At 42.3% G+C, this 25,310-nt stretch overlaps 1 protein-coding gene across 1 annotated transcript in view; it reads right to left on the reverse strand.

Moving 5' to 3' along the window:
* IFT81 (intraflagellar transport 81) overlaps positions 1–25,310 on the reverse strand; it is a 230,339-nt gene that overhangs the window by 187,442 nt on the left and 17,587 nt on the right. The gene's annotated exons all lie outside the window — the stretch shown is intronic.

A 25,310-nucleotide genomic window follows, 5' to 3' on the forward strand; every position in this document is an offset into this window, starting at 1 on the left:
TGGGAGCAATAATTAGAAAATGGAAGACATACAAGACCACTGATAATCTCCTTCGATCTTGGGCTCCATGCAAGATCTCACCCAGTGGGGTCAAAATGATCACAAGAACGGCGAGCAAAAATCCCAGAACCACACGGGGGGGACCTAGTGAATGACCTGCAGAGAGCTGGGACCAACGTAACAAAGGCTACTATCAGTAACACACTACGTCGCCAGGGACTCAGATCCTGCAGTGCCAGACGTGTCCCCCTGCTTAAGCCAGTACATGTCCGGGCCCATCTGAGGTTTTCTAGAGAACATTTGGATGATCCAGAAGAGGATTGGGAGAATGTCATATGGTCAGATGAAATCAAAGTAGAACTGTTTGGAGGAGAGAGAATGCTGAGTTGCAACCAAAGAACACCATACCTACTGTCAAGTATGGGGGTGGCAACATCATGCTTTGGGGCTGTTTCTCTGCAAAGGGAACAGGACGATTGATCCGTGTACATGAAAGAATGAATGGGGCCATGTATCGTGAGATTTTGAGTGCAAACCTCCTCTCATCAGCAAGGGCATTGAAGATGAAACGTGGCTGGATCTTTCAGCATGACAATGATCCCAAACACACCACTCGGGCAACGAAGGAGTGGCTTCGTAAGAAGCATTTCAAGGTCCTAGAGTGGCCTAGCCAGTCTCCAGATCTCAACCCCATAGAAAACCTTTGGAGGGAGTTGAAAGTTCGTGTTGCTCAGCGACAGCCCCAAAACATCACTGCTCTAGAGGAGATCTGCATGGAGGAATGGGCCAACATACCAGCAACAGTGTGTGACAACCTTGTGAAGACTTACAGAAAACGTTTGACCTCTGTCATTGCCAACAAAGGATATATAACAAAGTATTGAGATGAACTTTTGATATTGACCAAATACTTATTTTCCACTATAATTTGCAAATAAACTCTTTCCAAATCAGACAATGTGATTGTCTGGATTTGTTTCCACATTTAGTCTCTCATAGTTGAGATATACCTATGATGACAATTACAGGCCTCACTCATCTTTTTAAGTGGGAGAACTTGCACAATTGGTGGCTGACTAAATACTTTTTTGCCCCACTGTATGTGCTTTACCTACTGTTTAATCACTACTGTCAAATGATATGACTTGCACCAGCAATTGTACCTTGCCTCTTTCAATAAATACTAATTTGATTAAAATCAATAGTTCTGTAGACAATGCAGAATATCTGCCATTAGCCTCAAACGCCATTAGCTGTCCAATAAGACTGCCCTTACTATCCACTGAGACATTTTCAAATGGACAATGACAAAAGGGTTTGTCATGAAATTCTGAGCAGTAAAGCCTAGTACATGCGGGGCGGATGTGGGGCGGCATTGGCCAGTTCAATAGAAACTGGCCAACATTTGGCCCGTGTGTACAGCAGCATTCGGCCGGCTTCTGTCGAAGAGTCATGACCAAAAAAGGTCTTCCTACTGGCTCTCGATTAGTGCTTTCAGCCAATGGCTGAGTGCGCTGACCATAGTGTTCAGGGGGCCGTCCTCCTGTCAGAACACAATAGAACAGTGGGGGAGATCGCTGTACTAACTTCAGATTGTTCGTACAGCGTACTCATACCTGAGCTGTCAGTTTTTTTTCGTGCAACCCAAAACTAAGTATGAAGCTTTAGGCATCAGTAACAAAGTGAAATGAAATCACAGAAGAATCTTCTCTGGTTATTAAAAATAATGGCTAGCATCTTATGGTTTAATCCTTGGGTAGGCATTTCAGTTTTAAAATACACCTATAGCAGCCTGAAGTCTACCCACTCTTGCTACATCCAAATCCCAGGCCACTCTGATTGGACGAACTTCAACAGTGTTTGTTAGTGTTAAATTAAAGTGGATCACTTTTAAAAAGGGTAAAATGGAGATTGATTTCCATAAGAGCCTGTAATTTTTTCCTGACAAAATTATGAAACACAGACAATAATAGAACATAAAATGTGCATCTGACTGCCTTATTTACAAATATGTAAAGAGTCTGTAAACCAAGAATCCTTATACTACATTGTAATGTTCTTTTCACATTATCTTGAAATGACTAAGCAAAAATCGGAATATGGATGACAAATAAAAAAGGGTCAAATTAAACTCACAGGTCACCATAAGCACTCTATTTTGACACAGCATGGCAGATATTTGTAACATGTATTTATATTATTTATTTTTATTTATTTCAGGTACTTATATAGCGCTGTCAATTTACGCAGCGCTTTACATATACATTATACATTCACATCAGTCCCTACACCCTCAAGGAGCTTACAATCTAAGGTCCCTAACTCATATTCATACATACTAGGGCCAATTTAGACAGGATCCAATTAACCTACCAGCATGTCTTTTGGAGTATATATATCCAAAGGGATTTATAAAATAAGATATGAAAAAACAGGAATTTTGACTTTCAACATTGTACCTGTAAATTCCTTTTTTTTGGAGTACATTACAGCACACATGACTTATATATCATAGGGTTATATACAGGTTATCGTTAATGGACACTGACAAAAAAAACTTGCTAGGAACACCCTAGGACAGGGCTCAAAATTTCAATGTTGCCCCGCCCAACCCCTACCCCGCCCCGCATCATGCCCTCCATAAATTATCTCATGAAATGACACTTAAACTTTATATGCAGAATTAAGTTATAAAAATAAATATTAACAACAACTTTATCCGTGTCCACCAATGCAGCCTGCCCGTGTCCGCCAATGCAGCCTGTGCCCCCAATGCAGCCTGTGCCCCAATGCAGCCTACCTGTGCAAGGGGAAGAGAGAGGAGAGCCGCCGCCCGGATGATCAGAGCGCTGGGAACATAACAGCTTTCACGTGCCATCAAATACAGCCCCTCCTCCTTGTCCAGGGAGCTTTGACAGACAGATCACCTGTCCCAGGATTGGACGAGTGATCTGACTATCAAAGTGCCCGGACACAGAGGATGGGCTGTATGTGACGGCTTGCGGCAGGGAACACACAGCTATTGAAATGAAAGCAGTTTTGTTCCTTGCGCTCTAATCATCTGGGCGGCAGCTCTCCTCTCTCTTCCCCTCCGATCGCTGGGAGAACAGCTCCCATACAAACCGCCTGCCAGCAGCGCTCGCCCCCTCCCCCCCCTGCTCCCAGGCAGCCATAGCTCGCCAGCCCTCAAAAGCCACTCACAAAATGCGAGCAGAATTTTTGAGGGCTTACCTAGGGCACACTTTTTTTTTTTTAAGCAATCAAAAAAAGAGTGATTAGGACACCTGTATTGGACTCCAAATTAAAAGGTGTTTACAGAGAAGTCAAAATTCCTATTATCTTAAATCACACAGTACAACACCAGCGCTTCCGAAGCACTTTTCAGGGGCTTCCGAAGTGCTGCACATTAACCTCAATGGGCAGGGGTGTTTTGGGAGCGCTGTATACAGCGCTCCCAAACCGCCCCAAAGATGCTGCTTGCAGGACTTTTTCTAACGTTCCGCAAGCGCACCTCCCCAGTGTGAAAGCACTCTGGCTTTCACATTCGGGCAGCATGGGAGGCAGTTTTCAGGCGCTATTTCTAGCGCTAAAACACCTGAAAACTGCCTCAGCTTGAAAGGGGTTTAAAAAGGTGGAAAAAGTTCTGAAATGATTTATCTTTGTCTATTTTTTTCATCACAGAAACCTGACATTTTAACAGGGGTGTGTACACTTTTTATATCCACTGTATATGCTATCTGAAGACCAAACCCTTATAACAAGGTTTTGGTGAGCACAGGCTACATCATCAATGGCATAGTGGGTAAGTGAGATGAATGAGATTATATCTATGATAGACATCATATTTAGGGAAGAGAGTAGACATACACTACATTGTCAAAAGTATTGTGACACCTGCCTTTGCATGCACATGAACTTTAATGGCATCTTAGTCGGCAGGGTTCAATATGGAGTTGCCCCACCCTTTGCAGCTATAACAGCTTCAACTCATCTGGGAAGGCTGTCCACAAGGTTTAGTTGTGTCTATGGGAATGTTTGACCATTCTTCCAGAAGTGCATTTGTGAGGTCAGGCACTGATAATGGGCGAGAAGGCCTGGCTCGCAGTCTCTGCTCTAATTTATCCCAAAGGTTTTCTGTAGGGCTAAATTGAGGACTCTGTGCAGGCCAGTCAAGTTCCTCTGCCCCAAAATTGCTCATCCATGTTTTTATGGACCTTGCTTTGTGCACTGGTCCAAATCATTTGGTGGAGGAGGGATTATGTTGTGAGGTTGTTTTTCAGGGGTTGGGTTTAGCCCCTTCGTTCCAGTGAAGCGACCAAGACAAGCATACCAAGACATTTTGGACAATTTCATGCTACAAACTTTGTGGGAACAGTTTGGGGATAGCCCATTCCTGTTCCAACATGACTGCAAACCAGTCCATAAAGACATGGATGAGTGAGTTTGGGGTGGAGGAACTTGACTGGCCTGCACAGAGTCCTAACCTCAACCCAATGGAACACCTTTGGGTCACATTAGAGCGGAGACTGCAAGCCAGGCCTTCTTGTCCAACATCAGTGCCTGACCTCACAAATGCCCTTCTCGAAGAATGGTCAAACATTCCCATAGACACACTACTAAACCTTGTGGACAGGCTTCCCAGAAGAGTTGAAGCTGTAACAGCTGCAAAAGGGTGGGCCCAACTCAATATTAAACCCGACGGACTAAGACTGGGATTCCTTAAAAAGTTCATGTGCGTGTAAAGGCAGAGGTTCTAATACTTTTGACAATATAATGTATATCCATCTGCATGGTTCCAATAGGACGAATTTAGATCCTCCGCATAGTCTTTTGTATTTTATTGGGATTTTATGTGATAGACCAACACAAAGTGGCACATAATTGTGAAGTGGAAGGAAAATGATAAATGGTTTTCAATTTTTTTTTTACAAATTAATATCTTAAAAGTGTGGTGTGCATTTGTATTCAGCCCCCTTTACTCTGATACCCCTAACTAAAATCTAGTGGAACTTATTGCCTTCAGAAGTCACCTAATTAGTTATTAGAATCCACCTTTGTGCAATTTAATCTCAGTATAAATACAGCTGTTCTGTGAAGCCCTCAGAGGTTTGTTAGAGAATCTTAGTGAACAAACAGCATCATGAAGGCCAAGGAACACATCAGGCAGGTCAGGAATAAAGTTGTGTAGAAGTTTAAAGCATGTAAAATTCAAAGTAATGCCGGGGTCTTTCGTTAGGTTATAAAAAAATATCCCAAGCTTTGAACATCTCGCGGAGCACTGTTCAATCCATCATCCAAAAATGGAAAAGGAGTATGGCACAACTGCAATCCTACCAAGACATGGCCGTCCACCTAAACTGACAGGCCGGGCAAGGAGAGCATTCATCAGAGAAGCAGACAAGAGGCCCACAGTAACCCTGGAGGAGCTGCAGAGATCCACAGCTCAGGTGGGAGAATCTGTCCACAGGACAACTATTAGTCGTGCATTCCACAAATCTGTTTTTTTATGGTAGAGTGGCAAGAAGAAAGATAAAATCCTAATAAAATACATTTACGTTTTTGGTTGTAACATGACAAAATCTGGGAAATTTTAAGGGGTAGGAAAACTTTTTCAAGGCACTGTATGTTCCTTTCTTCTCCAATATTTAAATGTAGTCTAATACGAAGAAAAAAAAATCATGGAAATGTCATCTAAAAGAATATATTCCTTGAAAGTTTTTCGAACACGATGTATTCATAGACACGTTGCAATTGTGAAATGGATAAATACTGGACATATACTTAGAAAACATATAATCCACTAGTAGATTTATGATATGGATTATTTGAATGCAATGCCTACTGGATCCTCATTGAGTCATGACATTTATGTACTAAAAATCTCATGTATGTCATCTATTATTGTTTTGTTCTGAACGGATTATACATAAACATGGTTACATAAAAAGGGGTTACCTCTTGTGAAAAAGGTGACAACACAGGAAAACAATTGGAAGACATGGACAAAGCACTGTCAACTTATGACAGGAAGTACCTTCATGATAGTATCACCAGGTACCGCTGATGCTTCGCCCTATGTCTTCTCTTCTCCCCTGACGTTCCACAATCCCCCCTTCCATTGCCGCTCCGATTCCCTCCAGCTGTAAGTATTCTTAAACATGCCCCCTCCTCCTACCTATGCTGCATAGGCTGTATTAAAATTATCTTTTTATCTAAGAATTGGTAAGCTGCAATTTTTCAAATGTTTGCTTTTAGGTTTCATACAACTATAAAGTCCAAGCAAAAGAAAAAAAAAAAAAAAAAAAAAAAAAAGCTACTTATCGAAATTTCAAGTCTTATGTAACAATCAAATACACTGCTAAGCTGACAAATTGCTGTAATTTTTTTTTAAAAAGGCAAAAAATATGGTGCTAGACTCATAATTTCCCCCTTTCAGCTGGTTGACCATAACCCATGGTTTCTCTAGGTCATTTTCACTCTAGCACATAATTCTCTCCTGGCTGCCTGCATAACGCAACTAAGCATTACCATTTATCCTGTAATGCTGGAGGGATGAACCAAGTGCTATGTACCATAGCAGATCTGCCCAATAAAACCTCCACCAATTGACTGGCACAAGGATTCTGGGTATTTACGTGGCAGTGCTATTATTCATGGTTCTACCCACAACAGAAAGCCTATCTATACAAAACTTGCAAGGGCAGCTGGGACAACTAGTCCAGAAGATAACACAAACAGGAACTATTTGTTACACACTCATGGATTATCAAGCTTCTGCATTTTGCATATGCTGCATGGCATCATGTGGCTCAAACTTGGAGACAGTAATTAAAATATTAAACTACATTTTAAATAAGATAAAATGCAGTATGTCTAAAGCCAAATCCCTTTTTTCTATACAGAAAAAGCAACAGTCAAGCACCTTGTCGTGTTTTTTTTTTCTGCCATCTGAGTCCTATTTGAGAGATTTTCCTTCACTTCCTGTCCTGTGGATTCAACAGGAAGTGAGAGGAAATCTCCTCTTACAATTGTCACCAGAACATCGGTCTACATTGGAAGATTTCCACTGTATTCTGCTGCTGGTGACAATTCAAATTTTGAATAAATCTTCAGCGATGAAGGTTATGAGAAAGCAAAGAGAGAACAAATCTCCCTAGTGGGGATATATGCAGCAATAAACACCTAACAGGTATTCTAATCCCTCAAAGCTGTATAAAAAAGGTTTTGTCTTTAGATACACTAAAATTCTCTACATGTTTTTCTACTGTTGCCCAAAGAATATAAACAGCACTTTATATGAAATCTGGAGTTCAGCCTTAAAGATATGCAACAATGTATAAATACCGTCTTGGTAAATAGTTCAGCTATTATTTATCTGTCTGCCATAACTAGGAGATTCCCCTAGCGCTCCAGTTTAAGGTCACGTGACCTAATACTGTAGGACATGCATTGGAACACTGACATCAACAGATGGTGAGTGAAATAAATAAAAAGACTGGTGCTTGCAATGAAGAGCTGCAACCGTGTCTAATACTGCATTTAGAACGTTGAATTTAGGATGGACCCTGTATTCTCTACAATATTAATAATATATCCATTCTGGATTCTGCCAAAAAGCATTCCTTATCAATCTACATGTTGATGTGCATGGCATTTTGTTTCTAAAGTTTGGTGTCAAACCCTTGGGCCCTTTCACATATTACTAAAACAGAAAATCCTGTTATTCAGTAACACGTATCTTCCTAGTTTGAAACACTGATAAATGAGAAAATTATAAGTGGAGATAACAAATGATGGGACAGTGTCAGGCTCCATGCACACTAGCGTTCTCCATGCACACTAGCGTTTTTTTATAAGCTAAAAAAAACCACTAGGGGAAAAAATAAAAAAAAGGCTGGATGAAAAATACTGATAATAGTGTATTTGTGTCGGTTAGTGTTAGTGTTTTATTAGCGTTTTTACAGTACATGAAGAAAAAAAAAAAAAAAAGCTGCTAGGAGCATTTTAGTAGCATTTATTTTTTTTTCTGCTGGGAAAAGAACTCAGCTTGAAAAAAATGCTTGACGAGGGTGTGTCCCTACGCACCAAAAAAGCCATCTGGATAAAACCTAACCTTTATTAGGAATGTATAAAAATACGTTTACTGACTGTAAATGTAGATTTGTGGACACACCCTCATCCATTAATGGTTGGTCATGTCCACATGGATGATTGCTCCGGTGATTGCTCTTAAAAAGTGTAATATTTATTGACAAACCACAGTGACCAAACGCAAATGAACAGTTGACGTGTTTCAGCCTATAAGGCCTTAGTCATAACATGGGTTATGACTAAGGCCTTATAGGCTGAAAAGCGTCAACTGTTCCCATTTGCGTTTGGTCACTGTGGCTTGTCAATAAATATTACACTTTTTAAGAGCAATCACCGGAGTGCGGATCATCTTTTCCTTATTTCCCTACTCAGCCATCAGTGGATCGAGCATCCGGGATCTCTGCTTTCTATGTGATGTATGGGTAGTAACACTGACTTTTTTGTTTATATGTTAATACAGATAGCCAAGATTCACAGATTATTGCCATATTGGTAAGTGGGCCCGGTTATACAGTATATTTTTGCAGCTGTATCAAGTATACATTTGATGGGGCTATACAACACAGTTGATGACATCGAGATTTTACTACTTTCTTATTCTACTAGTGTTTCTGCCTCCTATATGTAATTACCTGTTATATGAATTAAAATTTACATAAATATGTGTTGATTGGGACCATTCAAAATAATGCAACTTTTTTTATCCACCCCACCCTATGGGAAATTTACATTCACAGACAATAAACGTACTTTTATACATTCCTAATAAAAGGTTACGTTTCATCCAGGTGGCTTTTTTTGTGCGTAGGGACACGCACCCTCGTCCAGTTAGAATTTAAAATTGCCACATAGGATTTCTGTTAAATATGGCTTTGTATTTATTAAAAAATGGTTCTAGCATAAAATAGTGTGCAAGGACACATAGGATCACACTTAGCTTTTAGTGTGCATGGAGTGGACACTATTTTCCTATAAAAACTGATTGTTAAAGAGGCCTGCTTATTAACCTACAAAAAGGAACAACTCAAAAGTTTTAAAGTACATCTTCTACAACACATTAAACAAGTAAATTAGGTGCACAACTTTTGAACAAAATATAAGCACAGACCAACAGAAAATCATTATATAATGAAGAGTGAATCTGTATTCTGTGGTGTAAGACTGGATAGATAAAAGGTAATAGGAAAAAATACAGAGAATGAAAATAAATTTCAGTGTACATGAAGATCATCATAAATTATGTATCAAAAGGGAATTAAACAAAATGTAATGCCCGATTAAGGAAACTTATTTTATTGCCTATCTTCAAATAATGACTAAGACCCCTTTCACACAGGGGCGGTTTGCAGGCGGTATTGCGCTAAAAATACCGCCTGCAAACCGCCCCTAAACAGCCTCCGCTGTTTGTTCAGTGTGAAAGCCCGAGGGCTTTCACACTGAAGCGGTGCGCAGGCAGGGCGGTGAAAACAGTCCTGCAAACCGCTTTTTTGGAGCGGTGAAGGAGCGGTGTATTCACCGCTCCTGCCCATTGAAATCAATGGGACAGTGCGGCTAAACCGCGGCTATAGCCGCGCTGTACGAGGGATTTTAACCCTTTTTCGGCCGCCAGCGGGGGTTAAAACCGCACCGCTAGCGGCTGAATACAGCTACAAGAACGACGGTACAGCAGCGCTAAAAATAGCGCTGTTGTACCGCCGAAGCCCCCACCGCCCCAGTGTGAAAGGGGCCTTAGGCTAACAAGATAATTGATGAGTGATCAGACCGGAAAATGATCATGCATCTATGGGAGATCAATCCTACATTATTCTGCACTTTTCAGTAGTGTCTTCCTAAGTGATTTGGGATCTTTAGTAGCCCCTTCCAAAGAACAAAGAACTAGACAAAAGTGTGGGAAACTGCGCGCAAGGATTTTTTAAATAGTTTTTTCTTATAGGTAAATTTATTGTGCTGGTGGTGGTGGTGGGGAGGAGGGGGGGTGTCAAGCTGCTGTGGACTGACCCCTTTCACACAGAGGTGCTTTTCAGGCGCTTTCACGCTAAAAAAAGCGCCTGAAAAGCTCACGAAAACCTATTTCCATTAAAATCAATGAATACTTTCACACTGGGGCAGTGCGCTGGCAGGGTGGTGAAAAAACGCCCCTCTCCATTGAAATGAACGGAAAGCTCTTCAAAAGTGCTGTGTTTTACTGGCAGTTTACAAGCGCCTCAGTGTGAAAGGGGCCTTGGATTTGCTTCTGTTCTGTACATATTTCAATGCAATATTTGGAAGCGCATATACTTTCTTATTAAAAATTGATGTCATTTTTTTTTTAATTTTTACTACTGCCCTTTTACACTTTAACATTCTTTATTTCAGTTCAGTCTGCAGCCACTATGGATTTTCTTATAACTGCCAAAAAATCTCTTTAGTGTAACCACGGTAACTAGGGTGTTGTGCATGCTGTCTTTGTTATTTCCTTCACATGGATTGGCTCAGTATTTTTCGCAGCAATCTGCTCTTATTACATCTTTGACTGATAGCATGATGATCGCACTAAGACCCCTTTCACGTTGGGGCCCAGAGCGTTAGCGGTAAAGCGTCGCTCGTTTTAGCGGAGCTTTACCTGCTGTTTAAGCTGCGCTTTTCGGCCGATAGGGAGGCGATTTTAACCCCAAAGAAGGGGTTAAAACTCCCGTGTTGCGGTGCTTCGGAACTTTCATTGCAATGGGCAGGGTCGTTTTGGGAGCACTGTACACAGCGCTCCCAAACCGCCCCAAAGATGCTGCTTGCAGGACTTTTTCTAACGTCGCGCAAGTGTGAAAGCACCCATTGCAATGAATAGGAGGCAGTTTTCAGGCGCTTTACAGGCGCCATTTCTAGCCTCAGTGTGAAAGGAATCTTAGGAAAGAGAAAGCAACTAGAATGCATCAGTATCAACAGAGCAGGAACAGTTAACATCTGTAATTAATTTTGTTATAATTTTTGCAATGTACACAAATCCACTCATACTAGACCGTTTTTGTTTTTCCCAATTAAAGTGGAGTATTACTTTAACTGGAGTGGATCCACACTATTCATTTCTGACATAGTGCTTCAGACCACCACCTTATCTATGGCTGGCCTAAATCAAATGAAAGGGTAATAAAAGAAAGTGTCACTAAAAGGCAAATCTTTTTTTTCCTTTTTATTTTGGATAGAGTGAAGGAGGGTTACAACCACTAACAGTTTTATTAGCCTTCCGTGTCCTATTGGTGGTGGTGGTGGTGGATTTCCCTTTACTTCCTGTCCCATAGAAAGTGAGAGAAAGGCCCTATCTTAGGGTATCACTAGGGTCCCCAATGGAAGATTCTCTCCTATATTCCTGTTCTGATGTCATTAAGCGTCACTTTCAATAATAACAACAGTAAACAGGACAAATAGCGAAGATGAATCTCCCTGATGGGGGTACAGACAGCAGTAAAACCTTGGCAAGAGTGCTAATCCCGTTCCACGCTATACAAAACTGAAAAAAAAAAAAAAAAAAAAGAAATAAAAAGTAGCCAATAGTGACTGATCACAATTTATAACAGTAGAATTGGCTGAAATGTAACCACTGCAAGTTCATTTCTCCAGCTTCCTCAGTGTGAGTTACTTATAAAATCTGAATTTCTGACTGGTTGCTATAGATTAATTTTCTTTTGCAAACCTAAAGCTAATTAGGACTTTGACAGGCAGGTTGTCAGACAATATTCTAACATGGAGACTAGGAAAAAACAAAATCGATTATCACAATAGCAAAGCTCACAAAGACTTTTACGAGTACATTAATGAAAAGAGAGGAAGAAGAGCATTTATCCAAGAACCGCATACGTTCTGGTGTTTTGGGACATCTTCAATGAATATAGGTAACATTCAAAAGATAGTACAATATTGGGTTAATATAAATTTGAAGTGTATAAGCTCCCACTAACTTGTTATGCGATTTGACAGTTCCAAATTACAAATGTCGCACCCCATTTCCGGCAATGGAACTGTTCATATTGCCACTCATGTCCCAGCATTATGAAAAAGGTTCCTGCACTACTTTTTACAATTTCATTGCAACTTGCATAGACTTCTGTTAAATGAAGTCACAAGCCGTAATGAAAACATCAGTGCAAATCGCGCAAAGTAGCGCGATTTCAAAGCCGCATCGGTGTGAACCAGGGCTTAGTGTGCTATTATAGTAGCCTTTTACCAGACTCGCTAATGGTACTACAAGGAGAATTAAGGGCCAGTGTGAGCAGTCATGGGTTTTCTCTAAAAGCATGACTCTTTCACCAATCAAATACTACACTCTTCTGGTTGACTTGTGGAATAACATATACACGTGTGTCTCCATGGAGTTAACTGGCAAATAATGACAGAATATAGAGCAGCCAAAATTAGAAAAGGTGTTTAAGTTCACAAGAGATTTAAATCATTAAACAATTACTCCAGATTTAGCCAACCAAGGGAAACTTGACTGGTCTGAAATCTTTGCTCTAAATTTCAGTCCCTTAGCCAATTACAATATTATTCTATTTAACAAAACAGGCCTGCCAGACCACATTCCAGAGGTTATGAAGGTGCCAGTAACATTTAGTAGGACATTCATTAGATAACAGTGGAGATATCTTTGTTTGGCAACAAGGGCTGTAGCACTGTGGCCCCCAGCCAACTCTAACAGCAACTACAAATATGCTATATTTCTCGGTTTCTTTTTTTGGATTAGTTCCACAAACTTAATGAGAAATATAAATGCACTATGGCAGCCCTCAAAAATTCCACTCGCCTGCTCGCATTTTGCGAGTGGATTTTGAGGGCTGGCAAGCTATGGCTGCCTGGAAGCGAGGGGGCGAGCACCGCTGGCATTCGGGTTGTATGGGAGCCGTTCTCCCAGCGATCAGAGGGGAAGAGAGAGGAGAGCCACCGCCCGGATGATCAGAGCGCTGGGAACATAACAGCTTTCATTTCAATAGCTGCAGGTTCCCCGCTGCGCGCCATCACATACAGCCCCTCCTCTTTGTCCAGGCATTTTGATAGACAGATCACCCGTCCAATCCGGTGGCTGGGTGGCTGGCTGGCACCCTGCTGTGGCTGGCACGGTGCACCCTGCTGTGGCTGGGTGGCACACCCTGCTGTGGTTGGGTGGCTGGCATGGTGCACCCTGCTGTAGGAGTGTGGGTGTATGGCCTCACCTGGCTCCCTGCTGTGGGTGGGTAGCTGCTGGCTGGCACCTTGCTGTGGCTGGCTGGCATGTCCTCTCTGGTCCAGTTCCACCGTTCTGTGGCATGCACTGTCCAAGACGAGGGAGGTGATGGCCATTGCCCTATCTTGGTAGTAGAAGCCAGAACTCAGTCAGATTGAAAGATTGCAGGCCCAGTGCACAGAGGCACGTGGCGCACTAGGCCTGCAGTCAGTGCACTACAAGTCCTGGCTTCTTCTACCCGGGCCAAAATCATAACCTTAAGATCTCAAATATATGTCAAACATACACTTTTACCTTATTCTTATAGCTGCAGGCTGGGATTGATTAGGTCATCTTAAAAAGGGGCAAACTGGATAAGTCAAGTGCACTTTTTTCTTTAAAATGTAGCTTCCTTGACTCTCCTACTCCAGCCAGCTATATTGAAGGATCAGCAGCACCTTGAAGAGGTCAGTCCTGTGCTCTCTGTTCCTGTAAGCATATTCAGCCTAAAGCTGCCAGCACTGTGTAAAGCAATAAAGTTCCTTCCTCCTCAGGTTGAGGGCATTATAGAATGTTGATATTAGGAAGGATTCAGATACTAGCTGCATGTAAAAATATATTGATTTTGTAACTTGAATGCTAGCATTAGTAAATGGATAGGAAAGTATACTATATTTACTTTTTTTTTTTTTTTTTGTTACACATTTCTTCGTTTACATTGTGGTTTCTATGCCTAGGCAAATGATAACATACATCCCAGGAGTCTTCAGTAGGGGAGGAGGAGCTTTCTCAGCTAAGCACACCCTCTTCTGCTTGCATGCTTGAGCTGAGGGCAGGAGGATCCCAGGAAGTAAATGCTACATGAATCATCTGCCCTTACTCAAGATCGCCACAAGTGTTTTTCAAATGATTTCTCAACAAAACAACAGAATGGAGACATGTATGGTTGGGTGCATTTGTTTTGAATATTAAAAATGAATTAAAAGCCATTTTGGTGCTCAGATGAAGTGTAGTTTAAATTTCTGCACAGGTACCACTTTTTGTAAATAGATTGAGTGCGGTTTCTAAATTTCCACCCAGGTACCACTTAAAACTAGTCTGATTCTATTGTTAATGTTTAATAAGTGACAACTGCTCATGAATATTCGAAACAGGGAACTATTGAAAGTACTAAATATAACCAATTGCATAGTTTGAGTCTTCATTAGAGATTTCCAATATGTCTTGTGGATGGTTTAGAAAGCAGAATAAAAATGCCATCTGTACTGCTAGAAATAATGTACTGTAGAAAGCATGTAAAACCACAGACACTTCTTATTTTTAACTCCTGCTTAGGCCCCTTTCACACTTGTGCGACTTCAAAGTCACGCGATTCTACCGCAATTTGGGATCAGTACTACTTTGTACAACTTTATAGGGGTTTACAAATGCTTTGACCCTCAGCTTGTGCTTACAAAGTCGTACTGAAATCGTGTCTATATTATTCAGGTACGATTTTCATGCTACTTGAGGGTTTAACATTGAGGTCTATGGACATCAACTCGCATGGAAGTTGAACCAAAGTAGTGCAGGGACTATTTTGAAGTCGTCATGACTTAAAGTCGTGCCAATATGAATGGTAGTCATTGAAAATCATGGAGAATGATCTATAAAATAATTTTGGAACAATCCTAAAAAAAGATCTTGATGAAATAAAAAATAGTAAAAGATGACTCCAAAAAAAAAGTGTAAACATTAGTATGGAGATGGGGCTTTTAAAAAATACAATATCATTCATAAGATCAAAGAGAAATAATCCAGAAATCAGTTTGTGAGAACTCTGTGTGAATATGAGCAGCAAAACAACTTCATTCTTCTAGCATTATAAAGAAGACAATTAAAATGCGCTGCATTCAACCATCACAGAATTTACAGCGTGAGGAATGTGCTAGCTACAATACGAACACTAGTTTTACCAGACTGAGCGCTTCCGTGTCGTACTTGTTCTGAGCATGCGTCGTTTTTTTTGGTCCGTCGGACTAGCATACAGACGAGCGGATTTCTCGATAGGAACTGGGTCTGGCAGAGTTACGGCGGAAAGATTTGAAGCATGTTCCAAATCTAAAGTCCGTCAGACTTTCGACAGAAAAAGTCAGATGAAGCCCACACACGGTCGGATAGTCCGGTCGAAAAGTTCGCTCGTGTGTACGCGGCATTAGGTCAAGGATTCATGGAGTATTGACTCCAATAATTATTTTCAAATATTAATCAGCGTAGCTCGTCTTTCCACAAAAACTTGTAACTATTAGATTATAATTTCTGGCAGACTATGTTAACCACTTACCGACCGGCTCATGCCGATATACGTCGGCAAAGTGACACGTGTGCGCAAAACCACGTATCCGTATGTCGCTCACGGGCCGGTGGCACGCACGCAGGCACGCACCCCCGCGGCATTCAGATTTGTTGCAAAACCAATCAGTCTTCAGGTCCAGGCCTGGACCTGCTGATCGGTTCTGGCAAATGAAAATGCTTCCCCTGCCTGTAAGTGTAAACACAGGCAGGGGAAGTGATGTCATCTCCCTCTCTGGAATTCTTTTCCGTTCCAGAGAGAGGAGAGAGGACGTCTTACAGTGAGTTGCACCAACACTACACAGTACACGTAGGCACACTTGTCACCCTCCGAACGCCCCCCCCTCCCCACCCCCACCCCCAGTTAACCCCTTCACTCCCTGTCACTGTGTCACCAATTGCGGTTTTCAGATTTTTCACTGATCAATGCATTGGTGTCATTTGTGACTCTAATCAGTGTTTGTTAGGGCAGTTAGTAGTAGGCCCAGGTAGGTCTAGGGTACCCCCCTAATAAAAGGTTTAACCCCTTGATCACCCCCCAGTTAACCCTTTCACCCCTGTCTCAGGGTCACTAATCACTGATCTTTTTTCTGATCCCTGTATTAGTGTCACGGGTGACGCTAGTTAGCCAGATTAGTTTCACCATCAGGGTTTTTTTGAATCAGGTACCCCCATATATTACCTAATAAAGGTTTTAACCCCCTGATTTCCCCCTAGTTAATCATTTTACCCCCTGTCACTAGTGATCACCCCATTAGTGTCATGGGTGACGCTGGTTAGTTTTTTTATAGTGTCAGGGCAGCCGCCATATATTACCTAATAAAGGTTTAATCCTCTGATCACCCGGCGGATGACATCAGTTTTCGTGTCAGTTAGGGTCTGCGTCGCCCAAGGCAGCGTCAGATTAGTGCCAGTAGCGCTAACACCTACGCATGCAGCATACACCTCCCTTAGTAGTATAGTGTCTGAACCGATCAATACCTTTGATCTGATCTATACTAGCGTCCCCAGTAGTTTAGGGTTCCCAAAAATGCAGTGTTAGCAGGATCACCCCAAATACCTCCTACCACCTGTGTTTAGCCCCTCCGCCCAGTCCAGCATCAATCGATTACTGTCACTTACAAAACACATAAGACAGGCCTAATCTCTGCGAACGCTAACAGTTTTTTTGGTAGGGATTGAAGCAGTCGCTGACAATAAGGTGCTCTTTTTTCCTGGGAGTTTCACTAGTTGTACCAGTAAATTTAGACACTAGTGAAGGGGCCTACACGTTTCTTAACATGACAGATGAGAGCGAAGAGGAAGTCACCCCTCTGTCAAATACAGGCTCACAATACGATCCAGTCGACAGCAGCGGCACCCTGACAGATAGCAGGGACAACTACTCCATCGCCAGAGCTGAGGTCAGGCATACCCGACCCCATTCTTCTTCTATTGTTGAGGTGCAAGAACCGCAGGGCTCTCGTATGGAGCAGAGAACCAGTACTAGTGCCGCTCATCCTTCTGGTGAACTAGCAAGCATCAGCGGCCTAGTACACCCTGGTCATACATCCAGCATTGCAGTATCACGTGGCGAGTCCCATAAGTGCAGTTCAAGCTGGTGCGGTGGCTAGCACAAGTAGTGTCCCGTAGCCACCAAGAAGACAAACACAGGCCCATCGAGCCCATAGTGCCCTTCCTGCATTTGCCAATCTTAATTGGGTACCCACCACTTCTGCAGCACCCGTAATTCCCCCATTCACTGGCCAACCCGGAATTCAGGTGGAAACAGTTGATTTTACGTCACTTGATATTTATTTGCTGTTTTTCACGGAAGATCTCTATAGATCTTTTGTGGACCAAAGCAATTTGTATGCTGGTCAATTCACCGCCGCTAATCCCCAGTTGACCCTTGCCAGAGATTGGAGACCTTTCACGGTCTCCGAATTTAAGACCTTTCTGGGCCTATCCCTGCTCATGGACATAACTAAAAAAAAGTGAGTTGTGGTCATATTGGTCCACTGACCCAATTCACCATATGTCCGTGTTCTCTGCCTCCATGGATAGGGCTAGATATGAGCAGATCTTGCGATTTATGCACTTCAACAACGAACTCTGTCGTCCTCGGGGTGACCCTGAATATGATGGGCTCCACAAAATGCGGCCCCTCGTAAACCACTTCAACTAACAGTTTGCAGCCTTGTTCACTCCTGATCAAGTTGTCTGCGTTGATGAGTCCCTGATTAAGTTTTCTGGCTGCTTGTCATTCTGAAAGCATCTTCCCAGCAAGAGTGCCAGATATGGGGCCAAGATGTATAAGCTCTGTGACAGGGCAACAGGCTATACATATAAATTTTATGGTTTACGAGGGAAAAGATAGTCACGTGGAAGAACTGCCCAAACTACATAGGGAGCGCTGGTAAGATTGTGTGGGACTTGGTGTCACCCTTATTCGGAAAGGGGTACCACTTGTATGTGCACAATTATTACACGAGCGTGCCACTTTTTAGTCACTTGTTTGATCATGGAATTGGCGCATGTGGCACCGTGCGATCTAATAGCCGGGGCTTACCCCAGCAGCTTGTAGATTCCCGTATTAGGCTGGGGGAGAGAGCCTGCTTGAGAAGTAATAACTTGCTTGCAGTGAAGTGGAGGGATTCACGGAATGTTTTTGTTCTGCCCTCCCTTCACGCAGATACGACAGTCCAAATTCCTACGGCGACTGGTGTTGTGGAGAAACCCCTCTGTGTCCACGAATACAACCTTAATATGGGAGGGGTGGACCTCAACGACCAGTTGATGGCACTGTACTTAATTGCCCATAAGGCCAGATGCTGGTACAAAAAAAGTGTCTGTATACTTATTCCAATTGGCTCTTATGTGCTATACAAAGCATCAGGACGGACTGGATCCTTCCTTAAATTCCAGGAAGAGATCGTCACAGCCCTTCTGTTTCCAGATGGTGCTGTGCCCCACCTTCCCAACGCAAATGCAGTGAGCTGGCTGCATGAGAGGCATTTTCCGTATGTCCTCCCTGGTGCCCCTACCCAACGATCACCCCAAAGAAGATGTCGTGTCTGTAGAAAGCGCAGATATAGGTATGACACCCGCTATTATTTTCCCTCCTGTCCTGACCATCCTGGTCTTTGCATTGGTAAATGTTTTGAAAGCTACCACACACTAGTGGAGTATTAGCGTAGGGTACAGCATGGCACAGTCTAGGGTGAGAAACCCAAACCTGGAACCGTTACAAATAAAAGTATAAGGAACCCCCCCCCAAATATAAAATAAAAAAGCCATAAATAGTTGTCATTTTATTGCTCTCTCTATTCTCTCTCTATTGTTCTGCTCTTTTTACTATGTTTTATCATGTTTGCTTTTCAGGTATGCAATTCTTTTATACCTTACTGTTTACTGTGTTTTATTGTTAACCATTATTTTCTTTTCAGGTAGGACATTCAGCTGCAGCACTAATTTTATCTTGACAGCAACATCGTTTGCTCTCACGATACGTAAATCAGCAACTCCAGCGCGGTAGGAGGTGATTTCACCACCACAGTTAAAAAAAAAAAAAAAAACAAACTGGTGCATGTATGCCCATCATTAGAAGTGGGTGGATGCAGGGCGGTATTCTAATGTTGGGCATACTCACCGATCAATATCTTTTTTTCGTTCAGCCCACAGGCTGCATGAAAAAAAAAAGAACATTACAATATATGCCCAACAAGGACCAGCAACGTACTGGTATGTTGCTGGACTTGAGTGGTTATACCAGAATGATGGCTGCAGGTTTAGGTATCATCTTGGTATCGTTCTTTTCAGCCAGCAGTCGGCTTTTTCATGTAAAAGCAATCCTAGTGGGGGGGGCGTGGCCTGACGCTACATGGAGTAGGACGCCTTTCGAGGAGCTCCAGACATTGATCCTGCAATCTATGACATCCTGAGCTTCACGGACGAAATTGGTACACCTCATCTGCCATACATAGTACCCGAGACTAAGGCCGACATGTCTCCGTCAAAATCACAGAAAAATACCGCAGCTAAACTGGCACAATACCACCGGCAAACAGGCGAGGACCTGGAGGAAGATGGCGGCGCGACATAGCACAGGGAGGAGAGACCGGCAGGAGACACTGATATTATTCCACCATTGCAGGCTGACTCAGGCCGCATGCACCAACAGGTTCAACAGCTTTTCTCCAAGCAGGATGAGATGGAGAACAGGGTTAGAAGATGCAATCTGCGACTGATCGGCTTGCCGGAGGGGGCTGAAGGTAGGGATCCCATCAGCTTCCTAGAGCAACTATTATTCACAACCTATGGGAGAGAGGCCTTCTCCCCCATGCTGACAGTAGAAAGAGCTCACCGCATGCCGGCCAGGCCACCGCCTCAGGGAGCACCTCCCCGCACATTTATAGCCAAAATGTTAAATTTCAAGGACATAGATGCTGCATTAAAATTGGCCAGAGAAAAGGGTAACATTCCCTTCGGTAACGTCAAGGTCGCCATTTTTCCAGATTTTTCGGTGGAAGTCCAACGCCGCCGACAGGGATTCATGGAGGCGAAACGTAAGCTGAGAGATATTCATCTAAAGTACGCCATGTTATTTCCCGCCAAACTGCGAGTGGAACACGACGGAAAAGCCTCATTTTTTAAGATCCAGGAGAACTAATCGCATGGCTGGAGCGTCGCACCAACACAGCGAAGAATGACTGACCTTACTGTGAGTACAGACTGTAATCACTTCCTTATCCTATAAGGTGTCTTACATTGGAATACATACAATGACATGCTCTCTATAGACACACTACCTTCAATTTTTTTTTGCTTCTAAGTGGGTATAGTAACTAGCAGAACGAATGCATTACTTAGATACCCCTTGTTTTGGAGCTGTATAATCGCTATACCCTAACGGTCTGAGTCGCATCGCAACTCAAATTGCGATCGGAATTACTCATGTCAATAGCCGTGAACAAACGTGAACTACTGAGGACCCTAGACTTTCTTTGATCCCAAAATTAATGGGGTCATTATGTATCCTATATGCCACAATGGCAGCTGGAGTCTCAACTTCCTCAAACAAAAGTCCTACTGTCTGCATGTAAGTTGCAGCGAATTTTTGCCCCACGCACCGTAAAGGGGACCAGTCACCATGCAAGGAATCTGAAGACTAGCACCTATGTGAACTTTAATGTGTACACCTCGAACAGTACCTATTTACCGTACACCTGTGGACCCTCATGGGAAACATTCTGCCATGTTCCAGGGGCTGTTTGGATTATCATACTTCTCCTCACACATAGGATGAAACAAGCTGTTTTTTTTTTCTCTCTCTTTTTTTTTTTTTTTTGGAACTTACTCAAAGTTTTGGTTTGGGACTGTGCCGCACCAGTTGGGGACAGTGCAGGGCGGGGTGGGGGGATGGGGGAATGTTCACATGGTTTAAGTTCAAAACATATACTATATTTTGGAAGCAAGGTTCAAATCAATCTGCATCAAGGAGTAGGTTTGTTGATGTTACACTCATTTCTTATTGGATAGCATTGTTTATAGTGTAAAGGCTTGCATGGGACATAATGTTAGTAAAGTATATACTTGATACCTCTGAGTACTATTTAAATGTAACTGACCCAATATGACATCTTTGAAGTTCCTTACTTGGAACGTGAGAGGTTTGCGTAAGCCCATTAAACGCTCCGCAGCCTTCACGTTCCTTAAGAAAAAAAAAGGCAGATATCATAACGCTAGTTGAAACACATGTGGAAGGCAGATTACAGATGGCCCTCAAACGCCCTTGGGTGGGATGGTCGTTTCATTCAACACACACATCTCATTCTAGGGGGGTATCTATTCTTGTGGCAAAATCAGTGCATTTCGAGCTTGGGGAAATAAGCACAGACTCACAAGGCAGATATATATTCATATCCTCCAAATTGTTTGGAGAACCCTTTCTTCTCATGGCCTTTTATGTTCCGCCCCCATTCTCCATCACTATAATCCTTGAGGGTCTGACATTCGTGGCCAGATACCCTGCAGTCCCAGCAATATGGATGGGAGATTTCAACACTACTATGAATGAAACTCTAGATAGACCTCCGTCAATGGGTACAAGAGGGTGTGGAGATACCAGGTTGTCTAAACTTATTTCATCCATTCATCTAATTGACACTTGGAGACACAAGTTCCCACATACACACGCTTACTCATGCTTCTCCTCTACCCACAATTCAATGTCCCGCATTGACTATATCTTTGTATCCCAGCAACTTCTACCTAAACTTTTGCAAGTGTCCTTTGGACCTAGATTATTATCAGGTCATAGCCCATATATGGTGACAATTTCGGTACCCCCTAACAGACCGCCGCAAACTTGGCGTTTAAATCCATTTTGGCTAACCCTTTTGCCAGAGGATGAGTCTCTCACAGCGGAATGGACTCGGTTCTTTCAAAATAATGTTGATTCAGCATCTATGTTGGCTGTATGGGATGCGTTCAAACTTCATGTCCGCATGACCCTAACATCACACATTAATAAGATCAAAAATGATTCTGTGGAAGCAATTGAGAAAGCTGTGAAGGAACTGCACATGTCAGAACAGGCATACATGACTGACCCCTCCGTAATGAATGCCAATACATTAAAACTCCAGATGAGACTAGTATCCCAGATGCAGTATGGAAAAGCCAAACAAAAATTGTTTTTCACTAAACAAGGTTGGTTCGAGCATGGGGAAAAGGCTAGTAAGCTTCTTGCGTACTTGGCCCAAAACAAAAATAAACCTCCTATTGTTATATCCCTACATGAACAGGGAGGAAAAAACAATCACAGATCCATCTGCTGTTGCTTCAAAATTCCGAGACTTTTTCAAAGAACTTTACTCCTCAAAAGTTCCAGAGGATATGGCACCTATGGAACACTTCTTTGAGAGTGTCTCACTACCTCGTCTCTCGGAGTCTCAAGTGGAACTCCTTGAGGCACCCCTCAAAGTTGAGGAAATAGCCATTGCGATTGCAGAATTTGCCAAGTCCAAATCCCCAGGCTCGGACGGCCTACCTATCGAATTTTACTCCCACTTTTCTGAGACACTCATACCTAAATTACTTGCACTTTATAATTCTATGTTTGAACAACTAGCAATGCCTCAGTCTATGCGTGACACTACAATAGTCCTTATACCCAAGCCCGGCAAGGATCCAGGTTATCCAGAGTCTTACCGTCCCATCTCCCTATTACAAACAGATGTTAAAATACTCGCCAAAGTACTCTCCAAACGTTTGAACCAAGTAATACTCTCTCTAATTCATACAGATCAGGCAGGGTTTATGCCAGGTCGCAATACCTCCTTTAACCTTAGGAAACTTTTTATTAACCTTCAAGCTATACATGACAATGTAGGGACAAGAGTAATAGCAACGTTAGACACAGCCAAAGCGTTTGACACAGTAGAGTGGAAATATCTGTGGCAATGCATGGACAGATACGGTTTGGACCAAAATTCATTAGATGGGTTCAAATACTGTACCAACAACCCAGAGCTAAGGTGGTGGCAAATGGGTGCCCGTCCCAGGAGTTTGACCTCAGTAGAGGCACGAGACAGGGCTGCCCTCTTTCCCCACTGTTATACGCCTTGGACTCAGAGCCCCTCGCCGTGTCCGTTCGTGCAGACCCTGAGATCAAAGGATTAACGCTTGGGCCACTAACGGAAAAAATTAGTCTTTACGCAGATGATACTCTGCTATACCTAGCAGATTCTGGACCCTCGCTACACAAAGCTCTTCAATTGATAGAACACTTTGGAACCTTCTCTGGTTTAAAAATTAACTGGGGGAAGTCTCAAATATTACCAGTCGATAGCTTTCCGCCCTCTAAATCCCACACTCAATTGCCACTTGAGAGAGTAGATATGATAAAATATCTAGGTATATATATATATATATATATATATATATATATATATATATATATATATATATATATAAATCCCCAGCGGACTACATTGCCCTTAATATTGAACTATTATATACACTAATTAAGACGAAAATCCAAATTTGGACCAAACTACCTCAGGGGATATGAGGCCGTATTAATCTGATAAAAATGGTTCTCCTACCCAAAATATTATATATTCTCTGGCATACACCAGTATATCTACCTCTAAAATACTTTAAATCTCTCGAAGCTCTACTCAAACCCTTTGTATGGGGGAAAACCAGACACAAAATTTCATGGCAAGCACTTAAAAACTCTACTGACATGGGTGGAACGGCATTACCAGATCTTAACCACTATTATATTGCCTCCCAACTGTCCCAACTCTTTCACATCGATAAGACAGATAATGCCCCCGTTGGGCTCAACATACAGGTGACCCAATAACAGCAATTTCAGTGGGCACAAGGTACACACAGGAAAAAGAATACAGACTATCCTTACTCTATCAATATAGAAGAATTTGGGACCTAGCATCTACAAAATTGGATATACCTTCACATAATGATTACACTCCACTTTGGCATAATAACAAACTACAAGAATTTCACAATTTCCAGAACTCAGAGATGTGGGCTACGAGAGGCATATACTACTTACACCACCTCATAACAGATGGAAAGCTAAAGACATTTGACATACGCAAAGGGGAATTCACACTTCTCAACCACATGTTCTTTCGCTTTCTTCAAGTCAGACATGCAATCCAGACGCAGTTCAACAATTCTATCCCACAGCCCACTCCCAATCCAATTATAGCCATCATTAAAAATACTGACCCAAAAAAGCTTATATCTGGTTTCTACAATATGTTCTCCGCCCCAATGACCGCAAAACTGGCATATGCTCTAAAACCACGATGGGAGAGAGGTGGGGCCACTAGAAGAAGCTGCTAGACTGCTTTTACAAGCAGAGGGAGGGAACGTTCCCACCCCCCTGCCGTTTTCTTCCTTGGTTTTTTCGGGCTCTCTTGTCCCACCGGGGAACCTGATAATGCAGCTGGTGGCTCCGCCAGCTGACCATATAGCTGATCGAAGATCAGAACGGCTCCAATCATCTCTATGGCCTAAGAAACCGGAAGCTATGAGCATTTCATGACTTTGGGAAATTCGGAAAGCATCTTATCACACCGATCTTGGTGTGGTCAAGACTATTAGACCCATTTTTTTAATTAAAAGGAGTACCTGTCACTACCTATTGCTATTGCTGGGGATATTTACATTCTCTGTGAAAACAATAAAACAAAAAAAAAAACAAAAAAAAATGAAGAACAGTGTAAAAATAAAATTAAAAAGCAAATTAATTAATAAAAAAAAAAAAAAAAAAAAAAAAAGCACCCGTCGACCTGTGCTCCAGCGCAAAGGCGAATGCAAGCGTCAGTCTCGTGTCATATATAAGGAGTGGGAAGAGGCATTGGAAACATGTAAAATGGTATCCCCTAAGCTCTCAGACAGGCTTTCACAGATTTATATAATTCACCGAGCTTATCTAACCTCTATCAGGGTAGCGAGATACAAGCAAAATTATTCCACTACATGCTAGATGTGTGGCAAAGAAACTGGTACGTTTTTTTCACCTTACGTGGACTTGTCCCTAAATACAGGACTATTGGAAGCAAATAGTAACTTTCCTTCATGATGATATGGGGTCTCCATTAACCCTCGACCCAAAACAATGTCTATTTCCCAAAGTATTAAATAAATTCATGCAAACATTCCTTCAAGAAACATTATTCTCTGCTAGAGAACTGAT

This window comes from Aquarana catesbeiana, linkage group LG01 (assembly GCF_042186555.1).
Source record: "Aquarana catesbeiana isolate 2022-GZ linkage group LG01, ASM4218655v1, whole genome shotgun sequence".
Lineage (NCBI taxonomy): Eukaryota > Metazoa > Chordata > Amphibia > Anura > Ranidae > Aquarana > Aquarana catesbeiana.